Raw genomic sequence first — 23,014 nt, forward strand, 5'->3', positions numbered from 1 at the left:
CTTCTGTTGCTGTTTGCCTTTAATATAAAATAAAAAAAGTCATTGAGGCTGAGATTTTCAAAGCTGTCTAAGGAATTCAGTCATCCAATTCACAATCAAACTAGTGGGAACTGTGTGTTCAAATCCCCTAGACAGCTTTAAAAGGCTCAGCTGGAAAGTATATGCTTACTCTCTGTGTATGGGAAACAGAAAAGAAGCCAAAGTCCTAGATAGAACTTCAAGATCACAGGTCAAGGCAGGGGAATTAGGGGCAGGATTGCTGCTGTGGTTGGTGAGCTTTGGGAAATGTTTTTAATTATGATTTTATTTTTGTCTTTTATATTTCTTTACAACAGACAGTAGCTTCATGGAGCAGTGGAACATGTTATGCTTTGTGGACAAGTAGTTGATAAATTGAAGAGGTTCAGAGAAGAGCCACAAGAATGATTAAAGGATTAGAAAACCTGCCTTATAGCGATAGACTCAAGGAGCTCAATCGATTTATCTTAACAAAGAGAAGGTGAAGGGGTGACTTCCATACAGTCTGAGTACCTATATGGGGAACCAATATTTAATAATGGGCTCTTCAATCTGGCAGAGAAAGGTACAACATGGTCCAATGGCTGGAAGTTGAAGCTAGACAAATTCAGACTGGAAATAAGGCATAAATTTGTAACTGTGAGGGTGATTACCCATAGAACAATTTACCAAGGGTCATGGTGGATTCTCCCTCACTGACAATTTATAAATCAAGATTCAATATTTTTCTAAAAGTTCTGCTCTAGGAATTATTTTGGGGGAAGTTCTCTGGCTTGTGTTATACAGGAGGTCAGACTAGATGATCACCATGGTCCCTTCCGACCTTGGAATCTATGAAACCTGAGAGGTGGCAGATCTCTGTTCAAATCCTTTCTCCCCCTGAGCCAGAAGGAGGACTTGAACCAGTGTTATCCTACACCCCAACTACATAGCCTAACCACTGGGTTAAAAGTTATGAGGGAGGTCCTCCTCTTGCCCCAACTCCAGCCATCCTTGCTTTGCATAAGATTGCCTAAAAGGGCCCAATCTGGTAGGTGAGCTCTGACCATGTTTACCAAATTGGGCCCCACAGACAAATGAGGCAGAGGACTGGTTATCTCCTCCCAGCTTGTACATCGCTCTGGGGCTCAGGTGTCTGTGTGGTTGGCGTTGGGCTGCGGAGCACATGCCCAGAGGCACCTTGGGAACTTTTACTGCAAAAAAGCAGGAGCCCAGGGAGTTTAGGGACCGACAGCGTTTGACGGCAGCTCAGCAACAGTTTTGTGAATCCCAGAGGGGGCCTGACTCTGGGATCTTCAGGGGCCTAAAGTGGTAGTTAGGTACCCAAGTTCCTTTGTGGATCTGGGCCTTTTGGATTTTGGCCCTTCCCTGTTTAGGCAATTTTGAAAATCCCACATGGGACCTCTCTGCATCTTTAGCCTGTGAAATACCTTTGAAAAGCTGCCCCCTGTCTCTGGGTGTGTCTGCTCCCTGTTTGCAATATGGGGATCACAGCGCTGCCTACACCACAGGGGAGTTGTGAGGCTAAAGAAATTGTGTGAGGCGCTTACTCCAATGTAGGCCATAGAAGTACCTCAGAGAAAGCGAAATAATGAGGTTCCTCATGGGTAATAAGTTCAAAATCAGCGATTTAAGGACTTTAGTCCCATTTTCAAAAAGTTTTGGGGATTCCTGTCTTCCAAAGCAGACACTTCTATCTTCCATTGGAAACCCAGTTTTTTGGTGAAAAAAGTTTTGATGGAAAATTTTCCACCATCCCTTGTTCAAAACAGCTGTCCCTGGAAACTTTGACCCTGACTATCAAGCTGTATATTCTCCACCCCAAAGAGAGAAGAAAAAGTCTTTGTCTCATCTATGAGTCCCTTACGTTGCAAGGATTCAATGCATCAGGGAACCTGTCTCAATGGAGGCATAAAAGAACCTAAATACTCAGACTCCTCAAGGTGTGGCTTCTTCAGAGTTGCTCAACACGCTGCTCGCAAGCTTTAAAGCCCGTGATTAGATTAGATTCAAATATTTTTTTAAAGTCAATGTTTTTTCTACACGTTATTGCTTTTTAACCAAGCACATCGGTGCATATCTTTAGCTTGGTCCTTTTTCTCCACTGCTTTGTACCTTTGTGTAGCCATTTCTCTGTGAGCAATGTGAGCGGTGAATGGGTATGGAAACACTCCTCCTAGTACAAGTGGGTAATTCTGATATGGAGTCATTTTGCACTCACCTTGCATCGGTAGAAATGACTACACATGGTACAAGGGAGCAGGGAGTCAGCCGCTGGTGTGTTGTTCCTCTCCCCTTACCATTTTGCTATACTACGGAATAATTTATAATTTATAGCTGGAATTTCCAGCGGAACCAAAGGGAGTTACCCACCCAACTCCCCTGAACTTAAAGTTCTGTGCCTGAAAAAAATGTAATCAGGATCTTGGCTGCTAAGTACAGTCTTAGTGGGTCTCTATGAAAGTGATTCATAGATACTAAGGTCAGAAGGGACCATTATGATCATCTAGTCCGACCTCCTGCACAAGGCAGGCCACAGAATCTCACCCTCCACTCCTGCGAAAAACCTCTCACCTGTGTCTGCACTATTGAAGTCCTCAAATCATAGATAGATGGATGGATGCAGTGTTTGTCGAAGCCATGTCAGTCCCAGGATATGAGAGAGTCAAGGTGGGTGAGGGAATATTTTTTATTGGACCAACTTCTGTGGCAAGAGAGGCAAGCTTCTGAGCGTCCACGGAGCTGCTCTTGATGGCTGGGAAATGTACGGAGGCTGGGTCTGCGCTACGGACCTCACAGCGGCGCAGCCGTGCTGCTAAAGCTGTGCCGCAGCAAGGTCTCCCGCGCAGCCGCTCTTCTGCCGGCAAAATCAAACCACCCGAACAAGCGGCGGCCGCTTCATCGGCAGGAGAGTGTCTCCCGCCGACATAGCGCTGTTCACACGGGCGCTCCGTAAAACTTTTGTCCGTCAGGCCTGGATATTTCTTTTCACACCCCGACAGACAAAAGTTTTACCAACAAAAGCGCTAATGTAGACAAAGCCAGAGAGTGTCACAGATAAATACAAAGGGGAACAGATTGTTCGGCATAAGCAGTTAACACACATTTCAAAGGACCATTCAAAGTGAAGTGGCTCGTTACTACCCTCCAGTCATAGGGAGGAAAGGAAGGGGGGTGGAAAAAAGCAGCTGGGGGTGTGTGTGTGTGGTTAGTGGGGGTCACAGATTGTTGTAATAAGCCATAAATCCAGTGTCTCTGTTCAGTCCATGATTTTGAGTGTCTAGTAAAGTTATGAATTTAAGCTCCCAGGATTGTCTTTTGAAAGTGTTGTGCAGATTTCCTTTGAGGATGAGGACTGATAGCGTAGACACAGAGTGATCACTTTGTGAAAAGTGTTCTCCCACAGGGGATGGGGTGGTTTTGTCTTTGATCATTTTTGTCTTGACTTCATTAAATCACTAAATGCTCCATAGCGATCACTGTGCTCTCAAATGAACTCTCACAGGAAAATGATAGCCGGTGATGCTGGAGCTCAGGATATGAAGTCTAGTGAGGCGGATGGGCTAAGTCTGCTGACCCGGGCTGGGAGACTCGCTCCTGGTTGCTCCAAAATGCTGTGTAGACACATCCAATGTGGTCTGGCTGGTATCGGAGCCAGGGATATCAACCTCTGTAACCTGACCTGGGGAACAGGAAATAAAGCCTGGTCTACTTGGTGAGACAGAGCAATCCTCTCCTCGTTTTACAGAGCAGGGAGATTCAGGCTGACGTTCTCAAAACGGGCCACTTGCTTTAGATGCCTCCTGTTTTGGATGTCCAAGTTGTGACACACTGAGCCTGGCTTTCCAACTGAAGTCAGTGGGAGCTGTGGGATCTTAGTGCCACTGTACATAAAGTGCCAGATGTCCTACACTGGGCATCCACAAATGAAAACACCACTGAAAATTTGTTGTATCAGAGATTATGTATATAAATTTCTTATACGATTCACCAATGTCACGGTGCGGGACTCACCCCTGCGGTGTTTCCTGCTGGTCGTCCTTGAGAATTAGCTCTTCCAGCCTCTGGAGCGCCCTCTGCAGGCCGGTGTCCCGCTTGCCGCTGGCCCCCGTGTCCCTCCCAGATCACGGTGCCCCTTTACCCGGGCTGCTGCCCCCTGCAGTACCCCACAGATTTGGGTCTCCCCTCCCCAGGGAACCCCCACCCTCTATCCCCACCTCACCTCACCTCCCCAGCTCCTCTGGCCTTCCCCCAGCCCTGCTCCGCCTCAGGTACTATGGTATGCTCCCCAGCAGCCAGGCTTGTCTCCCTCTACAGCTAGAGGAGACTCTCTGCTCCTGGCCTACTGCCCTCTTATAAGTGCCAGCTGAGCCCTGATTGGGGTGTGGCCACAGCTGAGCCTGCTCCCCCAATGAGCCTGGGAACTGCTTGCTCCCAGCCACAGTCCTGGGCTGTTTTAAGTCCTTTAAGGCTGGAGCAGGTGACCATCCTGCTACAACCCAACTTAACCAGTTAATGAACCAACCTGAGAGCTTTCTTTGACAGGGTAACAAGCCTTGTGGATAAGGGGGAAGCGGTAGCTGTAGTATATCTTGGATTTTGTAAGGCTTTTGATACTGTCTCACGTGACCTTCTCATAAACAAACTAGGGCAATACCATCTAGATGGAGCTACTATAAGGTGGGTGCATAACTGGTTGGAAAACCATTCCCAGAGAGCAGTTATCCGTGGATCACAGTCATGCTGGAGGTGCATAATGAGTGGGGTCCCACAGGGATTGGTTCTGGGTTGGGCTCTGTTCAATATCTTCATCAGTGATTTCATAGAATCATAGAATATCAGGGTTGGAAGGGACCCCAGAAGGTCAAAATATTTAGATAACGGTATAAAGAGTACTCTTATAAAGTTTGCGGACCACACCAAGATGAGAGTGGTTGCAAGTGCTTTGGAGGATAGGATTAAAATTCAAAATGATCTGGACAAACTGGAGAAATGATCTGAAGTAAATAGAATGAAATTCAATAATGACAAATGCAAAGTACTTCACTTAGGAAGGAACAATCAGTTGCACACGTACAAGATGGGAAATGACTGCCTAGGAAGGAGCACTACGGAAAGGGATCTGGGGGCTCATAGTGGATCACAAACTAGATATGAGTCAACAGTGTAACACTGTTCCAAAAAAACCAAACCTCATTCTAGGATGTCTTAGCAGAAGTGTTGTAAGCAAGACATGAGAAGTAATTCTTCCACTCTACGCCCGGCTGATTAGACCTCAACTGGAGTATTCTGTTCAGTTCTGGGCGCCACATTTCAGGAAAGAAGTGGACAAATTGGAGAAAGTCCAGAGAAGAGCAAGAAAAATGATCAACGGTCTAGAAAATATGACCTATGAGGGAAGATTAAAAAAAATTGGGTTTGTTTAGTCTGGAGAAGAGAAGACTGAGAGGGGACATAAAAGGTTGTTACAAGGAGGAGGGAGGAAAACTGTTCTCCTTAACCTCTGAGGATAGGACAAGAAGCAATGAGCTTAAATTGCAGCAAGGGTGGTTTAGGCTGGACATTAGGAAAAACTTCCTAACTGTCAGGGTGGTTAAGCATGGAATAAATTGCCTAGGGAGTTATGGAATCTCCATCATTGGAGATTTTTAAGAGCAGGTTAGACAAACACCTGTCAGGGATGGTCTAGATAATATTTAGTCCTGCCATGAGTGCAGGGGACTGGACTAGATGACCTCTCGAGGTCCCTTCCAGTCCTATGCCTCTGTGATTTTATTATCTCCACAGATAGAAAACAACTGTAGGACATGGCTAGCAGGAACCACACAGTTGTGATACAGTTCTTCTTTGTGGCTTTTTCCAACATCCTGGAGCTCCAAGTTTCACTTTTTTTTTCTGGTGCTGCTGTTGTACCTCATCACCATGGTGGGCAACATCCTCCTCATCACGATCACGGTGGTGGACCCTGCCCTTCAGTCCCCCATGTATTTCTTCCTTTGGAATTTGTCCTTTCTGGAAATGGGTTATACTTCGTCCACTACCCCCAAGATGCTGGTGAACTTATTCTCCGAGGACAAGAGTATTTCCTTCCTGGGCTGTGTCACACAGATGTATTTCTTCTCCTTCCTGGGGATCACTGAGTGTTGCCTGCTGGCTGCCATGGCATATGACTGTTACATGGCCATATGTCACCCACTGCGCTACACGACCATGATGATCAGAGGTGTGTGTCTCCAGCTCTCAAGTGTGTCCTAGCTCATCAGGGTGCTGGTGGGAGTCGGGCAGACAACTTTCATATTCCCTCTGCCCTACTGTGCGCCTATTAGCATCAACCACTTCTTCTGCAACCTGCCCCCGCTGCTGCAGTTGGCCTGCACGGATACCTACAGGAATGAAATAGCTGTTTACACCATCTCTGTCACCTTCATCATGGTCCCCTTCCTGCTCATCCTTGTATCCTACATCCGTATCCTCCACGCTATCCTCAGTATTCCATCAGCCGCGGGCAGGAGCAAAACTTTCTCCACCTGCTCCTCCCACCTCATCATGGTGACCTTGTTTTTCGGGTCTGGCATTGTGAATATCTGAAGCCCAAATCCAGCTACTCACTCGGCAGCGACAAACTGCTTTCCCTGTTCTACTCAGTGGTGTCTCCAATGCTGAACCCTTTGATCTACAGCCTGAGGAACAAGGAGGTAAAGGAAGCCCTGAGAAGGGTGATGGTCAGAAAAATATTTATTTGAAAAGTGGGGGTAAAAATGTTATTTTAATAGTCTTGTGAGGGATTTGGAGTTGCCTGTTGTAGCCTGATCTATGAATCGTATATTAATTATATTGATTACTTAAGGATTCCCAGTTATCACTCTGAGGTATTGAAAGTTCTTGTCCCAGTATCAGGCCCAGTGTTATTAAAGTTACTGTTCAGTTGGGAACCTTGATGTCCACGGTTGCAACACTCACACTTTAGGAACCCTTCTGTCTTTGTAATCGTTTATTAATACATTCAGCAAAGTCACAAACACTCTAACCCAGCAAGGTAGACTGAAATAATACATACTGTACATCCGAACATCCATATACTCCCACCATCCCTTGCAGAACAACCAGAAATGTTAGCCATTATCTTCCTCATCACCATCACTTTCTCATTAGCACCAGTGGCCATCATCCTGGCACCTCCCAAGGGCTACATCTCTCTCTCCCCCTTCACACAGGCTGGGATACAACTTTTATAATATGTTATGTCAGGGGTAGTCAATAGGTGGACTGCGGGCCAAATCCGGACTGCCAGATGTTTTTGAATGGACTTCAAAATCTTTTAAATTACTTGTTGTTGTTATTATTGTTATTGTGGTGTGAAAAATGTTTCTCTGAAGTCTGGACCTTGACTATACCTTGACTAAGAAATTTGAACCTTGACAAAAAATAATTAACCCCAGTCTTACAGGATACAGGCCTGTAGGTTCCTTGCATTACTGCTGAATAAAATAAATGCTAAAGCAAGCTCTATGGGCTACCCTGTAGCAGTCTGTGAATACTGTATGATGCTTGTCTGAATATTGTACAGATGTTTTTGTATGCACCTATTGGGTTAATTCAACAGCCGGGTGTTCAGGAAACGACCTAGGAAGATGGACAATAGCTCAGAGAAGAGCTCCTCTGCAAACACCAAGGACAATTAACGGTGACATGCTACCTCTGCCCACCCATGGTGGGCCTGCTAGCCCAGCTTTCCCAGGACTGCATCCCTCCTGAATAGAGGAGAGCCTGGTTTGTTGAGATGGTTTAGAGGGTGCAATTGCCTCCTGACCTCCAGAGGCTGGAGGGTTCTTCGAGGAAGCATAGCCTGCCTTGTCTCTTGCTGTGCTGTGTTCCTACGGTTAAGATTAAACAACACTGTTTTAAGAAGGCTGTTTTGGGTCACTGTTATCACAGCAGGTCACGGGTCCCCAAGTGGACATGCACTTGTACCGAGTCCAGTCAGACCTGCTGAGTAATGCTGGATGATTTTAAATTTGGTTTAGAAAGAGCTCAGCAGACCCTGGCTTGCCAGACCTCACCCACTGATTGTCAAATTTCTCAGATTTACTGTAAAAGAAAAATAATAATGCAGCCAGCTCTTGGAGGGGGGTGGAAGGGGGGGGAGAGCAGCTTTGGGGGATGCCACAAAATGAGAGAATGATTTTGCAAGGTTTTGAGAAAGACGTGGCTGAACAGAGATCAGCTTTCAGAAGAGCAAGGGAACCTGCCAAGCAGCGAGGGCTCAAATATTTGATAAAGTTTCCAGCTCAGTTTCATGTCAGGGCTCGTGAGGAAGTGCATCAGTTCCAAAAGCCACAAGGCTCGGAACATTTTGTAACTAGCCTAAAATGAATCAAGTCCCTGTTCTGTTCTAAACCACGTTTACTTGGCCTCCGTTGATGATATTGCAATCTTCAGAAATGCATGGGCAGGGCACAAGGCTCACAGAGAAATTGTGCTGAAGAGACTCAAAGAGTTTGTCCACTGCAAAGAAAAACCCATGGCTGGCCCATGCCAGCTGACTCAGGCTCGCAGGGCTCGGCTTGTGGGGCTGTTTCATTGCAGTGTAGACTTCTGGGCTCGGGCTGGAGTCCAAGCTCTGGGACCCTCCAATCTTGCCGGGTCCTAGAGCCTGTGTTCTAGCCTGAGCCTGGAAGTCTACACTGCAATGAAACAGCCTCACAAGCCCGAGTCGGCTGGCATGGGCCAGCTGCGGGTGTCTAATTGCTGTATAGACATACCCAAAGGTGCCGGTCTCACAGTAAAAGTGTCAAAATGCAAGATGGGGCGAAAGTCCCTTATCCAGGCCATTGGCAGGACAGGGCCAGATTTGCCAGAAACCCTTACAAGTGGACTCCATTGTTAACTGGCCTGTACCCTGAACCAAAAAGCAAATTCAGTCTTTTAGAGGCTTGCCGAATTATTACCAAAGACTCGTGGAAGGTTTCAACAACATTGCGACTGTGATGACAGACGTCTGCAAAAAGACACAGCCTGCCAAGGTGGTTTTGACTACAGCCTGTCAGGAGGGCTTTGCTCAAGTGAAAAGACTTCTGTCAGCGACACTGGCTCTAGCCGGTCCAAATTTCGATAAAATGTTTGAACTCTGCACAGATTCATCAAGTACAGGCCTGGGAGCCTCACTGATGCAAGCAGGCAAGGGCAATAAGAAGCATCCTATTGCTTTTTTTAAGTAAACAACTGACCCATCACTGAACAAAATTACTCAGTCATCAAAAGGAAATATGCAGTTGTGGGGCAATTAAGGCTATAGCTACTGCCCAGGAAGTTCAGAGTCCTAACAGACCATTCTCCACTGGCAGGGCTTCACGGAAGAGAAGGTACCAGCTCCAGACTGCAACGCTGGAGTCCAGACATTCATGAGTACGGTATGGAAACTGCACACGTGAAGGGCAAGGAAAATGTGTGACAGAAGCACTGTCCAGGCACGAGGGTTCTGAGGCAACGCATGTGGATTAGCCAGTGGCTAACCCTACTGCCTCAGTGAGAGTGGGGGAGGTGTGAGCCAGGAATCCCGTGGTGCCAAGCGGCAGAGGGGTTGCCTAGGGTTTTACGGGAAGCCCCTGAGTTGGATATCTGCATAACTCTTCACTCAATGGTGGCATGTGAGGTCTCTACCAAGAGCCGGCAGCCCACTAGGCATCCTAATCGGTGTGAAATGTGGGTGTGGATAATATTGAAGGAGTCGTGTGTCCATACTCAAAACAATGTCTTTAAGGTCTTGGCCTTAAGGCAGGTCATGTGGGTTGGAGGTGTTCCTACCAGGCAGGGGGTAACTGTGACCTTAAGAGCCCCTGAGTCAGCAAAGGGCCCTCTAGACTGTAACTCGCAACAGGCCTGACACACTCACTACACCCAACACACTGTTGACGTCATGTGTATCTAAGCGGTGTCATGTTAGGTATCGTATGCAAAACGGTGACGCTGCTCCCGAAAATCCTTGTGTTCTGTGTGTACGGGTTGTGTATAGCAAGTTATGTATATGTGCGGGAAATATGTTCTTAAAATGGCATTTGGAGGCCGTACATAATCCAGGTCTGCCCTAGACAAAGGAATATGGATTTACCTGTCTGATCAGCTTAATTACAGGGAGAGGACAATAAAAGGACATTTCCATATAAGGTAAACAAAGCAATCAAGCTAATAAGTGATGGAGGAAACAATGTAGTGAGCACACTGGGGGTCCGAATCTGCACCTCAAGGAAATCTTTCTAACTCGTGAGACAGACAATGGACTTTGGAAAATACAAGCAGGAGCAAAAAGCCATTCTAGTTATCCCTCAATTTGGGGACAAAGATAACAGCACCCTCTGATTCTGTGGAAGTTGGATTCCTGGCCTGGAGGGCTAAAGATGCTGGTAACTTGATGTGAGTGAGAAAACTGCTTAGGCAAAGATTGTAACTTATTAAGATTTAAGTTTTAGTCACTAGAAAGCATGCTTTGGTTTGGTTTGGTTGTAACCAGACCTGTATCTTTTTCTCTTGCTTCGTATCATTTACATTTCTGTTCTTTGTTAATAAACTTATCCTTAGTTTTACTATAAACCAATTCAGTGCTGTGATCTTGAAGTGAAGTGTGAGTCTTCAGCTAAACTAACAGTCTGGTGTGTGCGCTGCCTCTTTGGAATCAGTGAACTCCATAATTTCTGAGTGTGCAGTGACAGGGACTAGACACTGCAGGGATATGTCTTTGGGGAACTCAGGAACTGGAGGTCAGTGATGGCTTCCTGCAAGGCAAGGTTAAGATTGGCAGAATCTCAAGGAGTTTACTATGAAGCAGTCAGATGGGTGTGGGAGGGAGCAACACACAGTCTAACCTCCAGCAAAGCTCAACTCTTGCTAAAGCGGAGGGGTGACACAGTGGCTTATGGTTCTGAGTTCCCTGAGCAGACCCTTATCTCCCTGTCTGGACAGGCAGGTATTGTGTATTGTACGCCTCTTGGTGTAGGCCTATTTGCATACTGAGCCAGATGCAAATTGAGAGAGTGCAAAATCTACAAAGTAAATCTGCAGGGTGAAACAAAGAGTGGAGGGGGTGTCCTGTTTGTGAATAGGATCAAAGGATTGGGCTGGTGTATCAGGGAGTGCAAAGAAACTCACTGAGTCCTTCCCCTGGGAGAAAAAGTGACCACGCATTTATTTCATGAAAGCAGGGTCCCAGCCAGCCTGACTGTAAAGCGCTGCAAGGATCCAGGGTGAGAAATACTCTACAAGACACAAGAGTATCTTGGGAATTAAGTCTAGGCTCTAGAATGTATGTTACGTATATAACCCTTTGTTTCCATTACTTCTACTTTCTGCTATTTGGATCTCTGTGCTTTGTTCAATTAACATCTACTTGTTTAAACTATAAACGTATCTAAGTGCTGTGTGTTAAGCGGAGCGGTGCTCTAAGGTAGAACTGATAGCCTGGGCTTCACTGATCCTTTGGGAGCAGCCAATCTGTGACTACCGCAAGTGTCCAGTGGACAAGGGGCTGGATGCTCCAGGGAGATGCTCGGGGGTTGGAGAGTGTCTGTCACTAACCTGCAGAGTGACCGTGGGGCCTGCATAGGCCTAGGGGGAGTGCATGTGTTGCCCTTGGTCGGTGGAGATGGGGCGTTGACCCCGGCAGGCACAGTCAGGGTCAAGAGGTTGTGTCAGTTTTATTACGGTAGCACCTAGAAACTCTGTTCACCCAAAATGACTTGCCCAAATTGTGGGAGTTGTGAAAAGAACTCAGTGCTCTACAGCGCAAGGTACCATCAGCAAGGATACTGGACGGTAGCACACTTTTTTTCTCCCCAACATTCTTCTCAAGGCCGCCTGCACCCCTTGGTTCCTCAGGCTGTAGATAACGGGGTTCAGCATGGGCGTGAGGACAATGTACACCAGGCCGAACGGCCTGTCTCTGCCCCCTCCATAACTTGACTTGGGTCAGAAATTGATAACACTCACGGATCCATAGAATACAGTCACCACCACGAGGTGTGAGGAGCAGGTGGAGAAGGCTTTGTGCCTTCCCTCAGCAGAAGACATCTTGAGGATGATGTGGGCATAAGACACAAGGATCAGCAGGCCAGGGGCCATGACCGCCAACACGACCACCACAAATATCTCCACCTTGTTCAGGTAGATGTCGGCGCAGGCCAGCTTCAGAAGAGGGGGGATGCACCACAAGAAGTGGTGAATCTCAAATCACTAACATCTGGGTCAGAGGAGCAATGGGTCAGAGGAGACTTAAGTGTATAAAATAATGAATGGTGTAGAGGCGGTAGATTAGGCCCTTCTGTTCTCCCTGTCTCATAACACAAGAAGAAGGGGACTGTGACCCAGGAACCCCTTTGGTGCCAAGTGGCAGAGGGCATAGGTTTTTACAGCGATCCATTGGGTTGGATATCTGCATAATACCAAAGGGTGACATGTGAGATTACGAAGAGCCAGCTGCCCACTGGTCATCATAATCACTGCAAAATGTATGTACGGATAATATTTAAGGAGTTATGGTATCTATACTAGGCAAAGAAAAACACTAAATCCTTCACTTGGGAGGCAACTGACAGTGTATTTGCTTCAGGAAACCTGGGTCATGGCCAAGTCTAGCTGTAATGCTCTGCAAGCATTTTGGGGTGAGCAATATTCTGCAAGACGTGAGAGTCTCCTGTTAATCAAGTCTGGGCTCCAGAACGCAGGGTATGATTTTGTTTTATATGTAACCATTTGTTCCCAATACTTTTACTTGCTGCTACTTGACTCTCTGTGGTTCGGTAAATAACGTCAGACTTCTTTTGACTGTAACCATTTCTTAGTGCTGTGTGTCAAGCAGAGCCATGATCTGAGGTGGACCTGGCTCGGGTGTTGGAGCGAGCCTGTCGCTAACCTGTACAGTAACAGCGGGGCCTGCATAGGCCTAGAAGGGAGTGCTTGTGTCACCCATGACCAGTGGATTTGAGGAGCTGACCCCCGGCAGGCACAGACTTGGCTTCCCCACGCTAAGGGCAGGTGGCAGTGGGTACCGCACAACCCCAGGCATCCACAAGAAACATCACAGGGACATACAATAAAATTAAAAGATGGCAAATTCTGAACCAATAAATACCTTTTCCTACGATGTGTGATTAGACTGTAATCATGAAAGCGGGACTGGACATTTGTATGGCTAACAAGAATAGCCAGAGTTATCATATGTAATGATGATAATACCTATTACTCTAAGCAGCAGGTTGTTTTTCTCTAGGGATCAGACAGAGATTCTCAGCTCTTCTGCTGCAAAAACAAGACAACCCTGAGTAGAGGCTGAGGACATTAGGTTTGAAACCGCCCCACACACAATGTGTATCCCCATGTCGGGTAAAGACTGTGTATCATTACCCCTTTTTGACCAGAGTGGCAAGGCAAAGTTTGGAGCCATGGGGATGTCCCCATTGGAAGTAGAAATTGATGGAGTCTGGTATTTTCTTTGATCTCATTTATTGACAAGGAATGTACAAAGTCCAACTTCTCTGAATGCATGAGGAACCAAGAACAAAAGGAGCAGCTTCTTTGCTTACTGCCCCAAGTCTCGTTAGCCACCTTATTAGATCCAAACACTCACTTTTTCCAGGCTCGCACTGGGCTACTGCTTGGCTTTTTTCCCCTCTAGCGCGCTCTCTCTCTCTCTCTCTCTCAGCAAAGCCCTTCTGCCCACTCAGTCCAAATTCCTGGGCAAGTTCACACACCTCTTTATCTTAGGTGGGGGAAGGGGCTTCTGCTTAACTCATCCTGACAGGTATGTGACTAGAAGGGTGTGTTCACACATCAGTTAGAATACGTTTTTTAACTCAACCATAACGAGGTTTCGTCCAGCTCATTAGAACATCCCCCACCTCAGCGGAGGCTCGGGCTAGTCACTCAGGCTTGGCTCCACCCTACAATGTTCACCCAGCTATTTTTAGCACGCTAGCACAAGCCCTGCTAGGGCGAGTCTGCCTGCCTAGGCTGGGAGGCTCACCTTCAGCTGCCGTGTAGACGTACCCTCAATGGTTCAACTACTGTCATGCCTTCAATTAGTTCCTGTGTATTAATTTGAATCGGAGTCCTAAGAATTCAAGTACTACTCAATGGGTAGAATTTTCAAAAGCGCCCAAGTGACCTCAGAGCCTGCGTTCCCCTTTCAGAAGGCCCTAAGGACTGGGGAATCTCTGTCACATTGAAAGTCAATGTGATTATGCTTCTAAGTCAGCTAGGCACTTTTGGAAATTTTACCCCATGTGCTTCAGGATGAAAGATGCTGGCACTTGTCAAATATGTCATGACTAGCATTTCCTCCAGGCCTAACTGCTGGTTTTTTTACTTGACATTGGTTTTGTTGTTTGTTGCTGCTGCTGTAGCAAAGAGGTTGTGTCAACAAAAATCATTCACATCATTTATTTTACTTTGTTAGCCATTAATCTGTTTAGGGTCTGATGCACTGGGTCTTAGGGAATGTCTACACTGCAAAGTAAGCCCAAACTCAGACTCAGGCTCGAGGATTTCAGTCTGACAAACGCACATTCAACCGCCATTCTACACCTACTGAGAATGTAATTAAACCTTCTTTTGCCAGGGCCTCTGTGATCAGTATCCTGTTTCATAAGCCCAGGCAAAAGGGGGTACATGGGATCCCCTAGAATAACCGTGGGAACAATGACTCCATTTATGACATTGTCATTTGGAATAGTGTTTCGGCCTGTCCATTAAGGTAGACGCCTGGCTGGCGGAAAACCCTGGCATCATGAACTTTTCCCGTGCAGCCCACGTTGGCATCCATAAATTGCCCTCTGTGGTCCCCAAGGGCCTGCATGCCCATGGAGTAGTACCCTTTGCAGTGTAGGTACTCCTGCTCCTTGAGGAGGGCAAGCAATGGGCTCATGAGTCCCATCAGTGGCCCCAGTGCAGTGGGGAAACCCCATTCTCTCCAAGCCAGCAGTTACTTCGGGGATATTGTTTATGCCCCCACCTTTGGATAAACCACACACCTGATCGCCTCAGAAACCTCGGCCACCACTTTACGTCCAGTCAACTTTCCAACCCCAAACTGGTTAGCAACGGACCTGTAGGACTCTGGGGTGTAGAAACCCACTTTTGAACAGGAATGGCTTCCTTCGCGTATATGTCATGGTGCTGAAGGGTCTGGGCAAGCTGCTCACAAGGCTCCAGAAATCTAGCTTTCTTCATGAGCAAGTTCTAGTCATCCCAGATCCGCATGACTATGGGGTCCCACTGGTCTGTGCTCGTGGCCCTGCTCCAGAAGCGCCGGTCTACACAGGGGGCATCAGCAGCTCTCCCGAGAGCTGTGAGCACCATCAGCCAGTTTGAGTCTGACAGGTCTGTTTCACCCCGCCCCCCCCCCCCCGACAGGTGCCTTCTTCAGCAGGTCAGAAAATGCCCCCGAAACGTCCACCAGCACTTCATGGACTCTCTGCCCATTGCCTGAAACAGGAGCGAAAGCACAAGCAAGACATGTGCTTCAAACGCTGATTCCACCCTGTTGCTGGCTCCAGCCGTCGGGCACGTGTAGACTCAAAAGACAGCTCGGCCGGATGCCTTGGCAGGATGCAACAGCTTCCGGTAAAGTGCCACGGGATGGACAGTCAAGTTTTCCCACAGGGCATCCCAAAGGGCTAGAATGGCTACCGCTGGGGAGGGTGCTAGGAAACCTGGCACAGGCTGGTTTGACTTAGGTTTGCATAGTGCAGCACAGATGCCTGAGCACTGGTGTGAGGCCCGGGTCCAGAAATTCTAAATCTTAGCTTAATATGCAGTGTGACAAAGTGGGACTGTTCTCAATGTTTCCTCTGAATAGTGTGGGGGTGCCTCAGTTTCCCCTATGCAGTTCTTAAGTATCTAGATGGTGGGATAAGGGTGTATGGTCATTGTAGAGCCCTAGAGGGCAGGTGTGGGCAGGGGTCTGGTCACAGAGAATGGCCGACACCCTGTTTCCTGGTAACTGATGGCCGGGCCCTTCCCCCCTGTAAAGGGAGAGCTAAAGGGGTTGGAGAACAAAGGAATCAGGTGACCTCCTGGCCCAGGAAAGGAACAAAGCCCAGAGGAAGAGGGGCTGCAGGGAGTTTCAGTTTGGGGCTGCTGGGGAGTGGAGTGAAGTACAGACATGGTTGTCTGGCTCACTGCCTCCCAGAATGGACCCAGCTGAGGGGTCCTGGTCTCTGCACCTACAAGCTCTGTTTTAGACCATGTTCCTGTCGTCTAATAAACCTCTGTTTTACTGGCTGGCTGAGCGTCACGTCTGACTGTGAAGTTGGGGTACAGGACCCTCTGGCTTCCGCAGGACCCCGCCTGGGCGGACTCGCTGTGGGAAGCGCACGGAGGGGCAGAGGATGCTGAATGCTCCGAGGTCAGACCCAGGAAGGTGGAAGCTGTGTGAGCTGCGTGTCCTGCAGACAGTCTGCTCCCAGAGAGGAGACTGCCCCAGAGTCCTGACTGGTTTCGTAGGGAGCAGTTCCAGAGCATCGCCCAGGGACTCCGTGAAGACTGGCGGCAGCGGTGGGATGTACTGCACCCCGTGGATGGCGCTTCCTGCAGTAAGTGACTGGGGAGCAGTAAAACAAAGGGGGATTGACGAGGACCAGGCATGCTGAAGGCTCAGAGAGGAGCAGTTTCAGGGGGCGGTTAACCCCTGGGAGTGTGACCAGAGAGAAGGACTGTGCAGTAATGGGGTCCCCCTGGGGACTGCGGTGAGCAGTCTCAGGGGCGGAGGAGCCTGCGGCTTGGCCCTTGGAGAAAGAAGGACTTTTGCAGTAACTGGGTTCCCCTGGGGATTGCAGCGAGCAGTCCAAGGGGCGGAGGAGTCTGCAGCTCGACCCTGGCAAAGAGGTGGTGACCTCAAGAAGGGCTGGCACACTAGGGGTTCTCCCTGGAAACCATGGGGAGCTGAGAGCACACAGGCCTGTGAGTCCGCAACAACTTGGGAAGAGCGGAGTGATGGCCTGTCACTATCTCCTTAAGAAGGACATTGTAACCCTGTGCAGAAAGAGAAGGTTGAGCATTGGAAAGTTCACCAAAGCACAAAGAAAAGGAGTACTTGTGGCACCTTAGAGACTAACCAATTTATTTGAGCATAAGCTTTCGTGAGCTACAGCTCACTTCATCGGATGTATACAGTATGCGTCCGATGAAGTGAGCTGTAGCTCACGAAAGCTTATGCTCAAATAAATTGGTTAGTCTCTAAGGTGCCACAAGTCCTCCTTTTCTTTTTGCGAATACAGACTAACACGGCTGTTGCTCTGAAACCCACCAAAGCACAGTTAATCGTGCAGCTGGAGGAGGAGGATCGCTCTAAGGGACAGATTCCTGACCCCAACTGGGGCTATAGCAGGATCTGGGAGCAGCTGGAGTAGTAGCCAGGCATCCTCAAGACTCCAGTCCCCAACCAGACGAGGGTCTTCACGATCGGGTTCCCCATCCAGGGATTGGAGACGGACAGGATTGGAGCTGAGTCTGAGAGAGCAAGAGGACTGTGAGAGACAGCGAGAGTCCAAGAAAGAGCTGCAGAAGCAGCAGCAGCATGAACTGGCGATGGTGGAGCAGAGAGGCAGAAGGGACCTCCCGGGGGTGGGTGGGGATAGACCCCGGGGTGCCAGTTCCGCAGGGAACCTTGAGACTCATTTGCTGCCCCTGGTTAAGGAGTGGGGGGGATGTGGATGCCCACCTCACTGCCTTTGAGCAGGCTGGCGATTTGAACCAGGGGTACCCTGCGGAAAAGCCCCGGTGTCTAGCTCCCTTGCTGGGCCCCAAGGCCATAGACTCCGTCAGCCAGATGAGTGGGGTGGTGGACAGGCTCCCACTTCTCACCCCAACCTATATGTCTGTGTGGAGTTTCCTGGGGCCAGGCCCCTCGGACCTCCAGTGGGAACGGAAGGTGATGGTCAGTGGAGAGACATTCCTGGGGTGGCGAGATCCTGGGGCAGAGAGAACTGTTGTCAGGCCCGTGGTGGTGCAGCCTCAGATGCTGAGGGGCTGTGTGAGGGTCCCAGGGATGAAGCCCCTCTCCCTCCCTATGGCCCAGATCCCTGTGCAGACCTAGGAGGGGTGGGGCTGGCTGGTCGTTGGGGTTCCCCAGGATACCAGCTGCGAGACCCTGTTGTGGGGTGACTGTGTCTCTTTGGGACAGGATCCAGGCCCTGCTCCTGTAACTGCCAAGGGTTTGAATTTGAATCCAGGGAACCAATTGGTGGAGAGGGAAATGGTCAGTGAAAATGCAGATGACCTGGCTGGCAGCAGGGAGGAGCTGCTAGGCTCAGGCTACCTGCATGCCTGTAACCAGCCCCTGGGGCTGGGTGGGACCGAGAGATGCTCCCCGCCCCCTTGCACACCGGAGAGGGGGCTCACGCTGGCTCTGATGCAGTGAGGAAAGCAGCGAGCTTGCTGCCTACTCCACTGGGACGGCAAGGGCAGAGCTGAGCACAGTGGGAGCTGAGACCCCAGCTGAGTGGGGGGAGACACAGGCAGGGCAGGGTATCTGTTGGGAGTGGCAAGGTGCTTGGTAAGAAAAGTCTGGATGAGCCAAGGCAGCCTTGTGAGCTGATGGCTTTGTCTAGTCAGAAGTGTGGAAGCCGAGGAGAGTGGAAGATGAGTGTCCCTGGACCTTACCTGTTAGCTGGGTGGAGAAGTGTGACAGTGAAGGAAACGTGCCTGTGTCTGTCAGGGGTATTGACTTGCCTATGGAGGGAGCTACCCTGATCTCCAAGCAGTTGTCTGTGACCAGCCTTGTGTGCTGGGACCAGGGGAATGAGATCCCAAGCTGTGTGTCTGGTAAAGGAGAAAGTGTGTCCGGCTCTTCTTTGTCTGTGGAGCAGACAGAAGGGGCCTTTCAGCCTGTGATGGTTGAGAACACTGCAGTTGTCTCAGAGTTGGTTCTGGATTCAGCTAAAGCCCAGGAAGGGAATGGTCCTAAGTTTGTGTCTGCTAGGGAGAATGGCCCTGTAACTAGGTCGCATCCAGTCCGTGTCTATGTAAAATGCCAGAACCCAGACAATTCTGATGCTTGTATTTTGCCTGTTGCTAGTGGGTGGCAAAGGGAAGGAGAATGCTTCTCACCTTTCATCTAGGAAGTCTGTAAGTTTGCCTGAAAGGGGATTGTGTCGGAATCCGCCTGACGGGCCAGGGGTAATTCTGGATGTAAGTGAGAGCCAGAAAGAGTCTGTTGTTGCTCAGGAAAGTGTTCCTCTAGAGCAAGCCCTAGGTAAAGAGGGTAAGAGCAAAAAGAAAAGGAGGACTTGTGGCACCTTAGAGACTAACCAATTTATTTGAGCATGAGCTTTCGTGAGCTACAGCTCACTTCATCGGAATTTCTGTGAAGGGTGACAGGTTTCAGAGGAACAGCCGTGTTAGTCTGTATTCGCAAAAAGAAAAGGAGTACTTGTGGCACCTTAGAGACTAACCAATTTATTTGAGCATGAGCTTTCGTGAGCCACAGCTCACTTCATCAGATGTGTACCGTGGAAACTGCAGCAGACTTTATATACACACAGAGAATATGAAACAATACCTCCTCCCACCCCACTGTCCTGCTGGTAATAGCTTATCTAAAGTGATCAGCAGGTGGGCCATTTCCAGCACAAATCCAGGTTTTCTCACCCTCCACCCCCCCACACAAATTCACTCTCCTGCTGGTGCTAGCCCATCCAAAGTGACAACTCTTTACGAGTCTGGATTTGAAGTTTTTTTGTTTTAAGATAGCGACCTTCATGTCTGTGATAGCGTGACCAGAGAGATTGAAGTGTTCTCCGACTGGTTTATGAATGTTATAATTCTTGACATCTGATTTGTGTCCATTTATTCTTTTACGTAGAGACTGTCCAGTTTGACCAATGTACATGGCAGAGGGGCATTGCTGGCACATGATGGCATATATCACATTGGTGGATGTGCAGGTGAACGAGCCTCTGATAGTGTGGCTGATGTTATTAGGCCCTGTGATGGTGTCCCCTGAATAGATATGTGGGCACAATTGGCAACGGGCTTTGTTGCAAGGATAAGTTCCTGGGTTAGTGGTTCTGTTGTGTGGTATGTGGTTGTTGGTGAGTATTTGCTTCAGGTTGCGGGGCTGTCTGTAGGCAAGGACTGGCCTGTCTCCCAAGACTTGTGAGAGTGTTGGGTCATCCTTTAGGATAGGTTGTAGATCCTTAATAATGCGTTGGAGGGGTTTTAGTTGGGGGCTGAAGGTGACCGCTAGTGGCGTTCTGTTATTTTCTTTGTTAGGCCTGTCCTGTAGTAGGTAACTTCTGGGAACTCTTCTGGCTCTATCAATCTGTTTCTTTACTTCTGCAGGTGGGTATTGTAGTTGTAAGAAAGCTTGACAGAGATCTTGTAGGTGTTTGTCTCTGTCTGAGGGGTTGGAGCAAATGCGGTTGTATCGCAGAGCTTGGCTGTAGACGATGGATCGTGTGGTGTGGTCAGGGTGAAAGCTGGAGGCATGCAGGTAGGAATAGCGGTCAGTAGGTTTCCGGTATAGGGTGGTGTTTATGTGGCCATTGTTTATTAGCACTGTAGTGTCCAGGAAGTGGATCTCTTGTGTGGACTGGACCAGGCTGAGGTTGGTGGTGGGATGGAAATTGTTGAAATCATGGTGGAATTCCTCAAGGGCTTCTTTTCCATGGGTCCAGATGATGAAGATGTCATCAATATAGCGCAAGTAGAGTAGGGGCTTTAGGGGACGAGAGCTGAGGAAGCGTTGTTCTAAATCAGCCATAAAAATGTTGGCATACTGTGGGGCCATGCGGGTACCCATAGCAGTGCCGCTGATCTGAAGGTATACATTGTCCCCAAATGTGAAATAGTTATGGGTAAGGACAAAGTCACAAAGTTCAGCCACCAGGTTAGCCGTGACATTATCGGGGATAGTGTTCCTGACGGCCTGTAGTCCATCTTTGTGTGGAATGTTGGTGTAGAGGGCTTCTACATCCATAGTAGCCAGGATGGTGTTATCAGGAAGATCACCGATGGATTGAAGTTTCCTCAGGAAGTCAGTGGTGTCTCGAAGGTAGCTGGGAGTGCTGGTAGCGTAGGGCCTGAGGAGGGAGTCTACATAGCCAGACAATCCTGCTGTCAGGGTGCCAATGCCTGAGATGATGGGGCGCCCAGGATTTCCAGGTTTATGGATCTTGGGTAGTAGATAGAATATCCCAGGTCGGGGTTCCAGGGGTGTGTCTGTGCGGATTTGATCTTGTGCTTTTTCAGGAAGTTTCTTGTTTTCCTACCCCCCCCCCCTCCAGATATTCTGGTTTAACTTGGATTTAAACTTGGAGAGTGGTCAGTTTAGACCAGCAGGAGAGTGAGTTTGTGTGTGTATGGGGGTGGGGGGGAAGTGAGAGAACCTGGATCTATGCAGGAAATAGCCCGACTTGATTATGTAAAGAGTTGTCACTTTGGATGGGCTAGCACCAGCAGGAGAGTGAATTTGTGTGGGGGGGTGGAGGGTGAGAAAACCTGGATTTGTGCTGGAAATGGCCCACCTGCTGATCACTTTAGATAAGCTATTACCAGCAGGACAGTGGGGTGGGAGGAGGTATTGTTTCATATTCTCTGTGTGTATATAAAGTCTGCTGCAGTTTCCACGGTACACATCTGATGAAGTGAACTGTGGCTCACGAAAGCTCATGCTCAAATAAATTGGTTAGTCTCTAAGGTGCCACAAGTACTCCTTTTCTTTTTGTGAAGGGTGAATTGTTGCATAGAAAAGCCCCTAGGGAAAGGAGTCCTTATGGAGTCTTTGCAAGCAGTTTACTGCAGCTGAAGAGTGTGAAAGTGATTTAATCAAGAAAGTTTCAGTTCCTAACAGCCAGAAGTTTTCTGTTGTGAATGAAGCCCCTGACTTTCCTGTTGAAAGATCCAGTGTGGATAGCTTTGAGAAGGTCTCAGATGAAGTGAAAGCTGTTAAGAAAGTTAAACAGTCCTATAACCAAGTGGCTGTGTTTGGCCAGATTGTTGGGGGAGACAAGGTTGTTAAGAAAGGAATGTCTCCATGCTAGTTCTGTAAGCGAACAGTATGTGGCCCAGGTCAATATGGGGGCTCTTAACCAAGAGAGCCTGAATGGCAGTCCTCCAGACTGGAGCGCTGGGAGAAGACCCGATCCCAGTTTGACCCCCAGGGGTTTTGGGGTGGCCAAAGGGCACAGGCCGCATAAACTTTCCCACATGCGGCCTGCGAGTGCTATCGTCCACCCCCGACCTAAGGGAGGGCGTGAAACTGGAAGGGCCTGGTGTAACTCCCACCAAGGAATGGGAGAGATGCTGGGGCATCTATGGGAATGTTGGTGGCTTCGAACTTCCCCAGGTCACCGGCTAAAGTGACCCCGCTCAGTTCGATCTCGAAGGGGGGAGAGATGTGACGAAGTGGGACTGTTCTTAATGGTTCCTCTGAATAGTGTGGGGGTGCCTCAGTTTCCCCTATGCAGTTCTTAAGTATCTAGGTGGTGGGATAAGGGTGTATGATCAGTGCAGAGCCCTAGAGGGCAGGTGTGTGCAGGGGTCTGGACACAGAGAATGTCTGACACCCTGTTTCCTGGCAACTGTTGGCCTGGGCCCTTGCCCCCTGCAAGGTGAGAACTAAAGGGTTGGAGAACAAAGGAATCAGGTGACTTCCTGGCCCGGGAAAGGAACAAAGCCTGGAGGAGGAGGGTCTCGAGGGAGTTTTCAGTTTTGATGCTGGCTGGGGACTTGGAGTGAAGTGCAGACATGGTTGTCTGGCTCACTGACCCCCAAAATGGACCCAGCTGAGGGGTCCCGGTCTCTGCACCTACAAGCTCTGTTTTGGACCATGTTCCTGTCATCTAATAAACCTTCTGTTTTACTGGCTGGCTGAGAGTCACGTCTGACTGCGGAGTTGGGGTGCAGGACCCTCTGGCTTCCCCAGGACAACGCCTGGGCGGACTCGCTGTGGGAAGCGCACGGAGGGGCAGGGGATGCTGAATGCTCCGAGGTCAGACCCAGGAAGGTG

General features: G+C 48.9%; 2 long non-coding RNA genes and 1 pseudogene across 2 annotated transcripts in view; 2 read left to right on the forward strand and 1 right to left on the reverse strand.

The window, feature by feature from the left end:
* The window catches only part of LOC142069082 (uncharacterized), a 289,489-nt gene that overhangs the window by 223,157 nt on the left and 43,318 nt on the right, over positions 1 to 23,014 (reverse strand). The window lies entirely within an intron of this gene.
* The window catches only part of LOC142069081 (uncharacterized), a 289,831-nt gene that overhangs the window by 196,343 nt on the left and 70,474 nt on the right, over positions 1 to 23,014 (forward strand). The gene's annotated exons all lie outside the window — the stretch shown is intronic.
* On the forward strand, positions 5,811 to 6,761 carry LOC142068910 (olfactory receptor 10A4-like; annotated as a pseudogene).

The sequence above is a fragment of the Caretta caretta genome, chromosome 14 (genome assembly GCF_965140235.1).
Source record: "Caretta caretta isolate rCarCar2 chromosome 14, rCarCar1.hap1, whole genome shotgun sequence".
Lineage (NCBI taxonomy): Eukaryota > Metazoa > Chordata > Testudines > Cheloniidae > Caretta > Caretta caretta.